Below are 14,018 nucleotides of genomic sequence, written 5' to 3' on the forward strand. Positions count from 1 at the left end.
GTGATATGTTCCATATTTTTCAAATTATCTTGTAACATCTTCCCTTATATTTAGATGATGTATCCATTTTCACTTTATCTTCATAAATGGTGTAAGATATTTGTCTATGCCCAATTTCTGGGAAACTACTTTCAGCTTTTCCAATAATTTTTGACCAAGTAATGAATTTTTATCGCTCAAATTAAAGTCTTTACACTTGTCAAACACAAAGACACTAGCATTAAGGGCAAGGTATCATAATAGGTAGAGCACTGGCCTGGAATCTGAAAAGCTGAGTTAAAATTTGACTTCAAATACTTGACACTACCTCTGTCTCTTTGGGGAAGTTATTTAACCCAAATTGTCTGGCAAAAACAAAACAAAGAAACAAAAAACTTACAAAGTTACTCATGTTATTTGTTGCTATAAATTGTATGTTTACTATGTTTTATTGCTCTAACTTTTTATTTCTTAATACCAAATAGTTTTGATCATTGTTGCCTTATGATACAGTTTATGTTCTGGTATTGCTAAGTCTTCTCTACTATTTTAAAAATTAATTTCTTTGGTGTTCTTTTCTCTAATTAATTAATTTAAAATGCAAATTTTAGGAATAGGACTTATTTTTAATAGTTTAATAGGAATAAGAATAGGATAGGAATAGGAATAGGAAAATAAAACAAAAACATTGTCATATGTACAACAACATGAGAGAATTCAAAATATAAAGCAATGAATTTCCATTTCAAGAAAGTCTATATAATAAATATTACACATTGAATTCAGAGTTGTCCATGTTTTCTTTTCTTTTCTGTAGGTTTTCTTTTGTTCTCTGCTGTGTATTTTTTATTTTATTCCTTTTTCCTTCCTTCTCCCCCCCACTCTCCCACTATAATTAAGCATGGATATATGTTGGAATCCTTACAAAGTGATAAGTCAGTTGTCTAATTTAGCATGGTACTTAGTAAATTCTGTAGCTCACTAATGTATTTAAGTACTCAATGGAGTTCACACTTTTAGGAGATTCACACATTAGTATTCAGTATGAGATTCACAAATCAGAAACCCATAATCCCAATCTCAGATCCCATAATCCCACTCCCTCAGCTGAGGAGTCAACCTTTGGGAGATCATATATAAAGAAGCTCCTAGAGCTTCAGGTTAGTCAGTTCAGAAGAAGCCCACTCTCAGAGGTGGAGTCAGTTTCATTCCATTTTCCACCTTTGTGCTGGCTGGAGGCAGAAGGACAAACCTTTGGATTTGGAGACATTTGGAGGGAGCTCTTGGAAGCAAGCAGAGAGATAGGTCACCAAGAAAACTAACTGGGCTATTTTGGAGGAAGCAATAAAAGATCAGAACTTTTAACACCTGGCTGCATTTGGGGTGATTATTGATCTGAACTGATACTGAGGCTGCCTCCAGAAAACCTCCCCAAGAAACCTGCTTCCAGAAAACCATCATTTATATTATAAAAAAGAAAACACCACAGATATACACCCACAAACACACATTTATATATACCTATATCAATATCTATAATCATATACATTTACACACATACATGCATTCATTCTGTCTCTCTTATATAAATATATATATGCTTATATACGTATGTACATATATATATATATCAATCTATGTAAGGCCACACTATACTCATCTATGCTGTTTTTTTTTTTTTTTTGGAGGATAACATCTTCCTTCACAAGTCCAACTCCTGTATTTTTTAAATCCACCAACTCATCCCTTCCTACACCACAGCAATATTCCAGCCTTATACTGTCTAGTTATTTTAAATAGCCTAAAACATTTCTGATTAATATGTTTGACAGTTTAGTTCCCTTATTTTTTCTTTTGTTAAATCTATTTTAGTTTTAACTTTTTCTGAACTAATTTTTATTACCCCTTTTTAATATGATAAATTAATATGATAAAATTAATGTAATATGATAAAATATATTTCTGATCTTTATATACTTAACCTACACTTTTTCTAAGGATCCCTCCCTTATCCCCTCCTTCTATCCTTTTCCCTTGCCCTCTTATTGCTATTTGACTCTACAAGTTTATTGCAATATATATATATATATATATATATATATATATATATATATATATATATATATACACACACACATATACATATACATATATATATACACACATACATATATATGTATATATTCCCTCCTTAATCCACTCCCTTTAATTTATACACCTATTACACCCCCCATTCTATTCTTCACCTGTTATGTCTTTATAAATTTAGAAAACTTTTATTCCCCTCTAAATATGTTATTCTCTCTTCAACTGGATCTGATATGAATAGGATTCCTCTAAAATTCCCTCCATTATCCTCTCTCTCTCCCTATTCTCTTACCTCTTATCTCTTTATGAATTTAGACAACTTTTATATCCATGCACACACACACACACATATACATACATACATACATATATCTCCCTCTCTTAAACCATTCCTGATGAGCACCCCCAGCCTTTCTCTCCCATCTTATTAATCTCCAACAGTTCTTCCTCTTTTATCTCATTCATATTAGATGATTACTCTTTTTTTGTCTTTTTCTACATGGTTTTATATTTGTAGAATCATATCATACTCAGTCTTTCTAATTACCCAGTTACATTTGAATGGACTCCTGTAGGAGCTTTGTTCGTAGTTAAAGGCAGGGGGAAGAAAAACAAGATTTAGGGAGCTTGGTTTATGATAAATAGGATGCTCTTATCCATTTATCCAGGTGGGTGGAGTTTTGGTCCTCGTAAACAAAGTAGGGGAAGCTTGGATCATGCCACATGTTTCCATTTTTGTTTTTGAGAAGATCTGACCAATGGTTAAGGAGTTAACATCCTTCATGAGAGGGTCTAACCAATGGCTAAAGAGTAAACGTCCTTCCTCCCTCTTGGGGAGGAGATAGCTCTTGCCTTTTTCTATAATTACCCAGTCTATATTATCCCTTTCAAGCTAACCAGTCCTCTGATGGTGTTTGTTACCGTTCTGCTTTTATGATAGTCAAGCCCCTTCTTTTGGAAAAACAAGTCTGAATTTATTGGTAATTCTTACATATCAAACCTGCTTTCCCATTTTGCCAAGGACTCTTTTAGACATAGGGTTTACATTTCCACATATAAAATACAAGTAGTTTGTTCTTATTTAGTCCCTTGATGTCTACTTTACATTTCTCTTGCATCTTGTATGTCAAATTTTCTGAGTTTAGGTCTTTTTGCAATAAAATTCTAAGTGTTCATTAAATGTCATTTTTTTTCCATGCAAGATTATGTGTAACTTTGCTGAGTATTATTTTTTTTTTTAACTACAATCCCAGTTCTTTTGTTCTTCATTATATAATGTTCTAAGATCTACAATCTTTTCGTGTAGCTGCTTCTAGGTCTTGTGATAATAACTCTGGCTCAGCCATATTGGATTATTATTTTATTCTTGTTGATTGTAATATTTTCTCCTTGATCTTGGGGTTTTGCAATGTGGCTGTATGTTTTCTTCATAAGATCTTTCAGGTGATGATTGGTAGACTTTTTCTACTTATGTTTTCCCCTCTTTTTCTAATACTCCAAGACAATATTCTTTAATTATTTCTTGTATTATTGTCAAGATTCTTTTTTTAATTGTAGTTTGATTATAGTCTGATTATGCTTAAGTTTTCTCTTCTTGATCTGTCCTTCAGATTACTTTTGTTTAATGAAGTGTTTCACATCCTCTTCTTTTTTTTCATTCCTTATGTTTTGTTTTATTATTTCTTGGTCCCTAGTAACTTTACTGGCTTCCCATTGCCTACTTCTAGTTTTCAAGGAGTCTTTTTCTTCCTTCTGATTCTGAATCTGGATCTCCTTTTCCAGTTGGTTGATATTCTTTTCATAATCTTCATTTTTTTTTTTCTATTCTTATTTTTTTCCCTGGTTTTTCCTCAGTCTCTCATTTAATTTTGAAAGTTTTTTTTTTAAGTTGTTTAAGAATTTTTTGGGGGCAAGTGACCACTTGACAGTACTCTTTGCTGTAGGAGAGGATCTTTTTGCTTCAGTATTCTTTAAATATGAACTCTATTCTTCTCTCTTCCTATAGTAACTTCTATTGCCTATTCTTTTTATATTTATAGCATCCTATTATTATCATCTCTATTCCTGGAGTATGGTGTCAGATCCTCCTTCAGTTCTCCGTTTGGGTTTGAAATCTGAAACCAGAAACCAAGAGCTCTATCCTTCTATAAGTACCCATAGCCAGCAGTATCTCTACTCCACTGCTTCTGCATTCACAAAGTATAAGCTGTTTATTTTTCTCAGCCAAGACTACTTCTCAGCAGCATTTGGGTCTGGAGTCTCTTATTAGCAGTGGTTTCCTCCATCTTTCCCTTCTCAGCCAACTCCCCACACTGTTCCAGAGATGAAAATTCTTGTGATAGGGTAGAAGCTCCCACCTTGGCTAAGCCCAGGGCTGGCTGTTTGTTGCTTCAGGTGAGCTGGCCTGGAATTGTTTACACTCCACAGTAAAAACCTTTGTGCTAGAATTTATTTTGCTTCCCCTGACCTTCTCCAGAAGGACCACTGTAATGCCATAATTCTTGTTTATTTTTTACCTATTCTATGTTTGTTCAAAAATGTTCTATTTTTTCTTGCTTGGGGGGGGAAATCTGGGAAACTTGGAATTTTTTGACCTACTCTGCCAACTTCTCCAGATCATCTCCATTCTCTTCTATTCTTGACCTTTTGTTCTTCCAAAAGAATTTTGCTATTATTTTCCTAACTTAATAAAATAATAAATAATAATTTATTTGGTTTGGCATTGAATATGTAGATTCATTTAAATAAAATTGTCATTTTTGTTATATTGGCCTTGTTTATTCATGGACAATTAATTAATGTTTCTACAATTATTTATATCTGGTTTTATTTGTATAATTTTTTTCTAATTTTGTTCATATGGTTCCTGTGTTTGTTTTGGCAGATATACTCCCAGGTATTTTATTTTTAATTTATGGTGAAAACATTTCTACAACATAGAACAATACAAAGGATAGTTGTTTAAAATTGCAAATCTACTATGCACAATTTGCTTTTCTTTTCAAATATACTATAAATTTATGTCATTTTCTTTTTTTTCCTTCCTTCCCTCCATATGACTATCATTAGACACAAATAAATATACACACAGATATATGTTTGTAAAGTTATTCTATGCAAACTTCTATTTATCATTTCTTTCTCTGAATATAGTGTCTTCATATATTTTTATAATTACATTGGCATTGTAATGAAGAGAATAATGTATTCACTCAAAGACATTAATAAAACAATATTGCTGATTTATTGTACATAGTGTTCTCTTGGTTCTGATCCTTTCAGTCTTCATTATTTTGTGTAAGTCCATCCATCTTATTCTAAACATGTTTTTCTATTCCATCACAATTATATACCACAATTTCTTCAAACATTCTCCATTTTATGGGCATCCCTGCAATTTCTAGTTCTTTGCAACCACAAAGAGAATTACTATAGACATTTTATAAGATGTAGGTTCTTTTCTCTTTTCCTTAATTATATTTAAACATTACCTTAAAGTAATAGTATTGCTGTCAAAGAGCAAAAAGCATAATTCCATACTGCTCTTCAAAATGCGTGGATAATTTTACAATTTTGCAAACAAAATTAATGTCCCAATTTTTTCACATCTTTCCAACATTTGTCAATTTCCTCTTCTATTATTTTACTCAATATGGTAGGTATAAAATGATATCTCAAAGTTATTTTAATCTCCATTTTTCTAATCAATAATCATTTAGAACATTTTTGATTTTTTAATCTTAATTCTGCATGTTTTTATCCTTTGACCATTTATCAATAGAGAAAGGACTTGTATTCTTATGGATTTGACAAAGTTCTTTATGTTTTTGAGATATGAGACCTTTGATAAATTCTATAATTATTTTTTGCAATTTTCTGCTTTCCTTCTAATCTTGACCATATTTGTTTTATTTTTCCAAACCCATTTTAATGTAATATAACCAAAATTATCCATTTTATTTTGATCTCTTAACTCTTGTTTATTCATATTGTCCATGTGTTTATAAGTCTAATAAATATGTTCTTTTTCTAATTGTCTTATAAAATCTTTATATGTAGAACATATATACATTTTGAACTTATCTTGGTAAGTTGTATGAGATATTGATATATTCCCAGTTTCTGCCATACTACTTTCTAGGTTTTCCAACAATTTTTACCAATAATTAATTCTTATTCTCACATCTTAAATTTTTGTGCTTGTCACATACATTATTATGTTTATTTGCTCCTATAAATTGTATGTTTATTCTATTGATCTATTGATCTATTGATACTGATTAGCCAGTATAAGATAATTTTGATAATGTATTGCCTTTTTATGTAGTTTAAAATCTGGTACTGCTTTCTGTGTTGAATTTTTCATTGAGTTCTGGTCTATTTGTGACAAATACTTAAAAGTCTTTCAGTTTATAAAATACTCATTTTTTTCATTTAGCTTTTCTGGGTAAGTTGTTTTTGGTCTCTGCCTCAGTTGCTTTTTAAAATATAATGTCCCTAGACCTATAGTGTGTTAATGTGAAGCTTCTAGGTCTTGTATAATCCTGATTGTAGCTCCTCAGTATTTAGTTTTTTTTTTTATTGTTGCTTATAATATTTTGACTCTGATATTGTTAAATTTTCAACATAGAATCTCTTTCATGTGGCAATTAGTGGATTTGTTCTTTGTCTACTTTATCCTGTTGTTTAAAACTTCAGGACTATTTTCCTTAATAATTTCTTGTAATATTGTATTAAGGACCTTTTTTTTTTTTTTTAAATGTAACTTTCAGGTAGTCCAACAACCTTTATGTTGTCTCTCCTCAATCTGTTTTCCATATTAATTGTTTTCTAATGAGATATTTCACATCCTCTTTTATTTTTTTCATTCTTTTGATTTTATTATCCCTTGGTGTCTCATGTGTCATTTGTATTCCCTTGCTTGATTCTATTTTTTAAGGAGTCATTTTCTTCCATAAGTTCTTGTATCCTTTTTTCGCTAGTGATAATTCTCTTTTCATAATTTTCTTTAATTTTTTAGATTGCTCCCCCCCCCAAAATATTCCTCACTATCTCTTGGTGGGCTTATTGTTTCCTTTGTTCTTGAAAAGGACCAAATGATATCACTATAGTGTGAGTTAAGTTACATGTGTCTGACTGTGGCTGGTCAGAACAATACAAGCTAGCTTAGAATGCTCTACCATAGGATAGGTACAAATAAATCATGTGAACATTTGGGATGGATTCTCTAAATGTGCATATCTCATTCTGCTTATAGAGCATAGCATGTCAGGCTGGTGTCTCTCATATCACATAATCAATTCTAAAGTTATTCAGTGAGACTCTGAAGCTCTCTCTTATTTGATTTTTGAAGCCTTTTTAAAGTTCTTCCAAAATCTCTTTATGGGCTTGTGACCATTTGACATTTCTCTTGAAGGTAGAAGACTTTTTAAAACGTCACTATTTTCCTCTGCATTTGGATTCAAATCTTTTCTATCCTCATAGTAGCTATCTAACAAAGGGTTCTTTCTCTTTTGTTTACTCGTTTTTGTTTTTATTTTATTTTTAGCAGTTTATCATTGTAGTTTTGTTCTAGTACTGGGATGTGAGTAATGGTGCCCTAAATCGATCTCAAGTTCTTCTTAGCATTATTTCTGAACTCTGTCCAGTGGCCCAATCTCAGACACTCTTCTCCCCCCCATAGCCATGGCCAGGCCTCCCAGCCACTCTATCCCACAAAGGCTCATACTCCCTTCAGTTCCTCTCATGACTACACAATTCAGTTATTCTCTCCATTCTGGAACTGAAAACAGAAATTCTACTATCTCAGAAGAGTCCCCATCTCTCTGCTATTAGTCTCAATGACATATGCTTACTGCTTCTTGTCAGTGCAGTTGAGCCTGGAATCTAGAGACAATGGAAGGTCCTTCAATCTTCCCTTATTTAGCTGTCTGACTTCTACACTGTCAATAGGGTGAAAGATTTTAGGGCCAAGATTACTTCCCTAACTTAACTGCCTGCTCCCCCTTTTTTGTTAATACCATGGTATAGAACTGGAAGTGTTTGCACTTTAATCAATCAACCCTCAGCTTTGGAATTCTAGTCATTCTGAAGATCCTCTCAGGTGGTCTTAGGAGGACAACTACTTTACTCCCTGACTTCTTTTTTGTTTTGGCTCCTCTACTTTAATTTTGAGGTAATGATCTGTCTATTTTTGTGTAAGAAATTTAGAAAGCAAGCTATTTTCTGACCTACTCTGTCATCTTCCCAGAATCCTCCGTGTAAATTTTAGTTCTTGAATAATAAGGGAAGGCTCTTTTTTTGGCTTCCTTTGCAAAGTACTAGAGTACAATATAGTTCCTGAAGAGCTTCCTGGATTTTCTTCTGGAATGAAGTTGCATGTCAGTTGCCTCTTTTCGTTATTCTGACCACCCAGACTAGAGAAAGATTTGGAGATGACATCTGACAAATAATAAATTTTAAGAAGTAAATTCAACTTTTGATTTTTTTAAAAAGTCACTTCTCCAAGTTTCTCTTGTGAATACTGACAGATCATTTAGTGACTTATATATATTTATACGCTATATATCATTACATATAAATAAATCCACATTTAAAAATGAAATAATCATATGTGTCTTATGTATATTTTCTGACAGTCCTTAAAGGTGAAATTTATTTTTATTTCATTTTTCTCATCGGATCTTTGCTATGCAATGATGTATAAGGCAGTGTGATTATTCTATTTCCTAGCTTTTGCTTGCTTTCTTGAACTGTTCAAGATTCTGAAAAGTCTCTACCTTAAAGTCAAAAAACTCAAATGGATATGGAAAAATCTGTCTAAAGTCTTCCCTTAAAGATAAACAATTTGTTTCTTCCACCCCAAATTTTCTTTTACATTCCAGTGATTCTTAATCCTTGTAAGTCATCATACTCCAATTCTCAATCACCACTACCCTTATTTTCATCCCACTTATCCTCTCCCCCTTGAAAATACCTCACTACAAAACTACCCATGCTTTCTATTCTACTCTCTGAAATACTTGCTTCATAGGCAACAAATTTACTTTCATTTAAATTTTTTACTTTCCTACTTCTTTCATCCTTTTTTCTTTCACTGAGACCTAGTTCCCTTTTAATAGTATAGACTTCCTGGTTACTCCTGAGTACTGACTGCATTTTCACACGTTCACCCAATAAAGGAGATTTTAAATTTTATTTGCTTCCCCTTACCACTTTTAGATTCTGCTTCTACTATAATAGTTTAGTACTAGTGTGATTAGTAACTAATCTCTTCTAGTTTGAAGTTCACTCAGTCCATATCTATCATCCAGTCAAAATTCTGGTATTTAGAAGTCTATTGACCTGTAGGATATATTCCTTTGCTCAGTGAATTCAGTACCTATCCCAGTATTCCTGATCTGCCCTTATACTTGGAAACTTCAATACACATAAGATATTCAGTCTAAAGCCCTAACCCCTTATTCCTTAACTCACTCATTTCCTATGAATTTCCCTTTTACTCAGTCTTAGCCATACATACAAGATGGTCATATCCTTATGCTTGCCATCACTTACAGATGTACCACTTTCATGTTCATGAACTTTGAAATTTCCTTATCTGATCACAATTTATTTATATTCCAATTTTCTTTCTGTCTTATAACTCAAATATTTGTTTTGTTCACACTGTGACCTTCACTTCTTTAACCATTTATTTCTCTCCCATACTATCAAACATCCATTTGTTGCATTCTTTTCCTTTCTCCATTTTTATTCCTTGGTGAACCAATTCAACTCCATACTATCTTCTTTTCTTGAATCCCTTGCCTCCTTACCAAGTCTTGCCTTACCAAAATTGAAATCACTGTCAACATTCATTACCTTTGTTTCTAGAAACATGCTTCTGAACAAAGTTAGAAACAAATGTTTTAAAACCATACTGAGTGGGTCAATTTGCATTTCATAATCTCAGCTGGGTCTTCACTCTTTCAAGGTGATCCTTTCTACAACTCTTTTAAGTCATTTACCCCCTTACCACACTTTGCATTGTCCCTTAAATCTCCCATGAATTCTCCTCTTCCCCATTCTTTTACCCGAGAACTCCCTATTTTACTGAAAAAAAAATTGACATATTTCAGAGTTACATCTTCTTTCTAGTTCCTTATCTCACATTACTCATATTATTTCTGTCACTATCTTCTTTTACCTCTGTCTCACATGAAGGGTTGACCTTTCTTGCCAACCTCACCTCTTTCTCTATATATGGATGATCCTATCCTATCTTGTATTTGCCAGATTACTTTTTAAAAATCATCCTTACTCTCTCACCTTCAGTTTTTCCCATATAATGATTGACCCACTTCTACCTATAATATGCCCATGTCAATCCCAAAAGAATCCTTTACTTAATCCTATACCCCCAATATCCTCCCATATCTCTCCTCACTTTTGTAGTTAAACTACTTGAAAAAGTTGTTGAAAGTGCCATCAATTTTCTCTTAGTCTCTTAACTCCATACTTTGGCTTTTAATTTTATCATTTTACTGAAACTACTCTATTCAAATTTGCCAGTGATCTACCAGCTGGTAAATCTAATGACCTGTTCTCCATTCTCATTCTCTTTGATCTCTCTTCATTTTTTGGCTTTATTAATCTCTTTTCCTTGATATATTCTTTTATCTTGTTTTTTGGGATAGCACCTTCCTTGTTCTCCTGTTCCCTATCTGGTCACTCTTTCTCCTTTGCTGAATTTTCATCCAGATGATCTACTGATAAATATGGGGATTCTATAGGATTCTATGTTGGTCCCTTTTCTCCTCTAGTTCTATAGTATTTTACCTGGTGATCTTATCAACCCTCATTGATTTGATTATTAAATCTGCTAATGCTTCTCAAATCTTTCTGTTTTCTCTTACTTTTCCACAGACTTGATCTCCCATCTCTAAGTGCTTATTAGAAATATTGAACTGGATATACTGTGGACATGTTAAACTCAACATATTAAAACTAATTTCATTATCTTGCCACCATAATCCCCCTTCAAACTTCCATATTACTGTCTAGTGCACTATCATTCTTTTTGTCCTCTAGGGTCATAGTTTAGGTATTGTTTTCATTCTATAAGCTTCACTCTCTTGATCAGCGGTCATACAGTCTATTAACAAGATCTACCAATTTTTACCTGCATAGTCTCTCCTACATATATCCCTTTCTTTTCTGTGATACTGCCATCACCCTGGAGCCAACCCTCATTTCCTTAAACTTGCATCTCTTCCACCAGGAGTCTTCTGGTTCCTCCTGTCTGCCACAAATTTCCACTCCAATCGATTCTCCATTTAGTTATTAAAGTGATCTTCTAAAGTTGAAATCAAGCCATATCACATCCCTCCCTGTATTGCAGCTCTACTCCTAGAAAAATTCAATAAATTCCAATGACTTCACCATTGCTTCCAGGATGTTCAAAATCCTTTATAACCTGCACTACCCCATTCCTAACTTTTATACTTGTTTTACAACTCTCACCCTGACCATGTATTATTTGATCTAGGGATGTTGGCTTCCTTGCTGCCCCTTGAACAAGTGTATTTGTCTCACGGTTCTAAGTATTTACTTGGGTCGTATCCAATTCTTAGAATGATCTTCCTCATCTCTACTTCCTGACTCTCAGGAAGTCTTAATGAGGCAATTTTTGATAATAAATTGTTGCATCCTACTTATGCTCATTTTATTTCTCTCCTAGAATTAATACTCTGAAAGAAGACTTTACCAGGTCTTAATTTAACTCATTGAATTCTTACTGTTATATGTTGTTTCAATGAACTCTTATAAATAATATCAGGTTGTTAACCATGCAAAATCATCATACCACCTGTCTAAATATTCAGTACTCTACTTGTATTTTATGGGTACTTTCTGGTCACATACAATACAAATTTTTCAGTGATTTTCAGTGATTTTTTCCAGTGGTATATTTCAGTAATTTTGGTATTCCATGATTTGCAGTCATATAGAATCAGACAGAATTTATATCAATGAGTATCAATAAGAATGTATCAATAAAGAATGTTTGCTCATTGAAAGTATTGATCAATTTTTCATACAATCCAGCCTATTATCTTCATTCAACTTTTGGCCAGTTGTTAATTGTCTATAAGTGGCGAGTGTTGGAGATGTATGTTAAAATTAAACTACTCAGGGGGCTCCCTATCCAACCAGATGTCATCGATTGGGCAGTTGGTATCCTTTATGCCTTTGTAGATTGTTAGGCTGGTTCTATAAGATTCTTGGCTATTGTTGAATTTGCAAGAATGGTAGGAGTAAAGTCACTTAGGTAATAATGCTTGAAAGAAATAAGATAACCTGTTTCATTATGATTTGAACTGATTAAATATCTAATTATTCTGGATGAGAGAATTATTTGAGTAAAATCATTTTTACTGAAGAAAATGAGCTGGGAATAATATTCCAGAAATTAAATCATTTCTTGAGGTAGGATCATACATTTTAAATAATTGGTTTTATGTACTAATCAGAAGCTAGTATGTTATTTTGTTCAAAATTTAACTGCACTTGTGAACAAAGAATCTTTCAGGCAAGCCATATGATATGGTGTAGAATGCTGTGTTTAAGGCAAGAAAGACTCTAGTCTTGACTTGAACACTTAACCTAGTACCTGTGTGATCCTGAGAAAGCGTCTTAGCCCCATTTGGCCTTAGTTTCCTAATCTGTGAAAAGGGAATAATAGTAACACCTGCCTCATAAGGTTGTTATGAGGATAAAATAATATATATTTTTCATATTTCACTTATATATCATATAATATACACATAATTGATGAGATTATTATATTATGAGATGATATATGTATCAAATGAAATTACTTACACATGTATGTGTATAAATACATGTGTCACTTCAAAATCTTATGGTGCTATACAAACAAACGTGAGCAATTATTATTAAACCTACTTTAGTTGTAATGGGATATTTTGTAGAAACTATAGCCATATATTTGGTGTTTTGATTATATTTAGATTTTGAGTGACTGTAAAAAAGTTCTAGTTCCTCTATTAAGAGGATCACAAATTTACCAAATTTGTCTTTTTTTCAGATTTTGGGCTAGCAAAAGATAAGGGTTAGGTATAACCTTTTTCTCAGGTCATACCTAAATAAGGTTCCTTATATTTTGAATACATGATCCCAGGATTATCTTTAGAGACAGACTTTCAGAGCAAGTCTGAGTATGATTGGGAACAGGAGGTTTTGAGGGACCAAGAAAACAAGGAAAAGGAAGGAGTAGTGTCACTTGAAGTTTTTAGATAATTTAGATAATTAACTTTTTGAACTAGAGGACAAAAAGTTAATTTTAAATGATCTGATTGATATTGATATTGATTTTGAAGCCAGCACTTAACAAGTTCAGGGTTTTTTTCCCCCCTTTGGAGACGATTTCTGATTTCACACTCTCTTTTGTCTCATGATAACATGTTCATTTTGCCTTGATGGAAGCAACATCTTCCATATAAAACTGATGTTGAGAGTCACTATTGTATGTTTACTAAATAGTTTGTAGCATCTAAAGTCTTTCCATATACTCTACATCCCTTTGTTCCTCATTTTCTTATAACATCTTCATGATTTTGAGTGAAAGAACAAAGAAAATTAGTACAAGATTTGTGTGTGTGTATGTGGTATGTGAGGCAAAAAGAGAGAGTTGGAGGAAACACAAACAAACAGCCAGAGGGAAATAGAGAATGAGGGGAGAAAAATTGGACAAGTTACTAATTTTTGGCCTCAGCTAAGATTTTGTTCTTTTTGTTGTTCTCAGCATCTGGTTCCTTCCTCTTTTTTCTCTCTCATGTCCTCTTTGTCTCTTCTCCTTCTTTTCAATTATATAACTATAACTTTATTTATAATCTGGTAAATACAAACCCTCATTTGATTAACCAAATGTTTGATCTAAAAGGGCT

The sequence above is a fragment of the Antechinus flavipes genome, chromosome 1 (assembly GCF_016432865.1).
Source record: "Antechinus flavipes isolate AdamAnt ecotype Samford, QLD, Australia chromosome 1, AdamAnt_v2, whole genome shotgun sequence".
Taxonomy (NCBI): domain Eukaryota; kingdom Metazoa; phylum Chordata; class Mammalia; order Dasyuromorphia; family Dasyuridae; genus Antechinus; species Antechinus flavipes.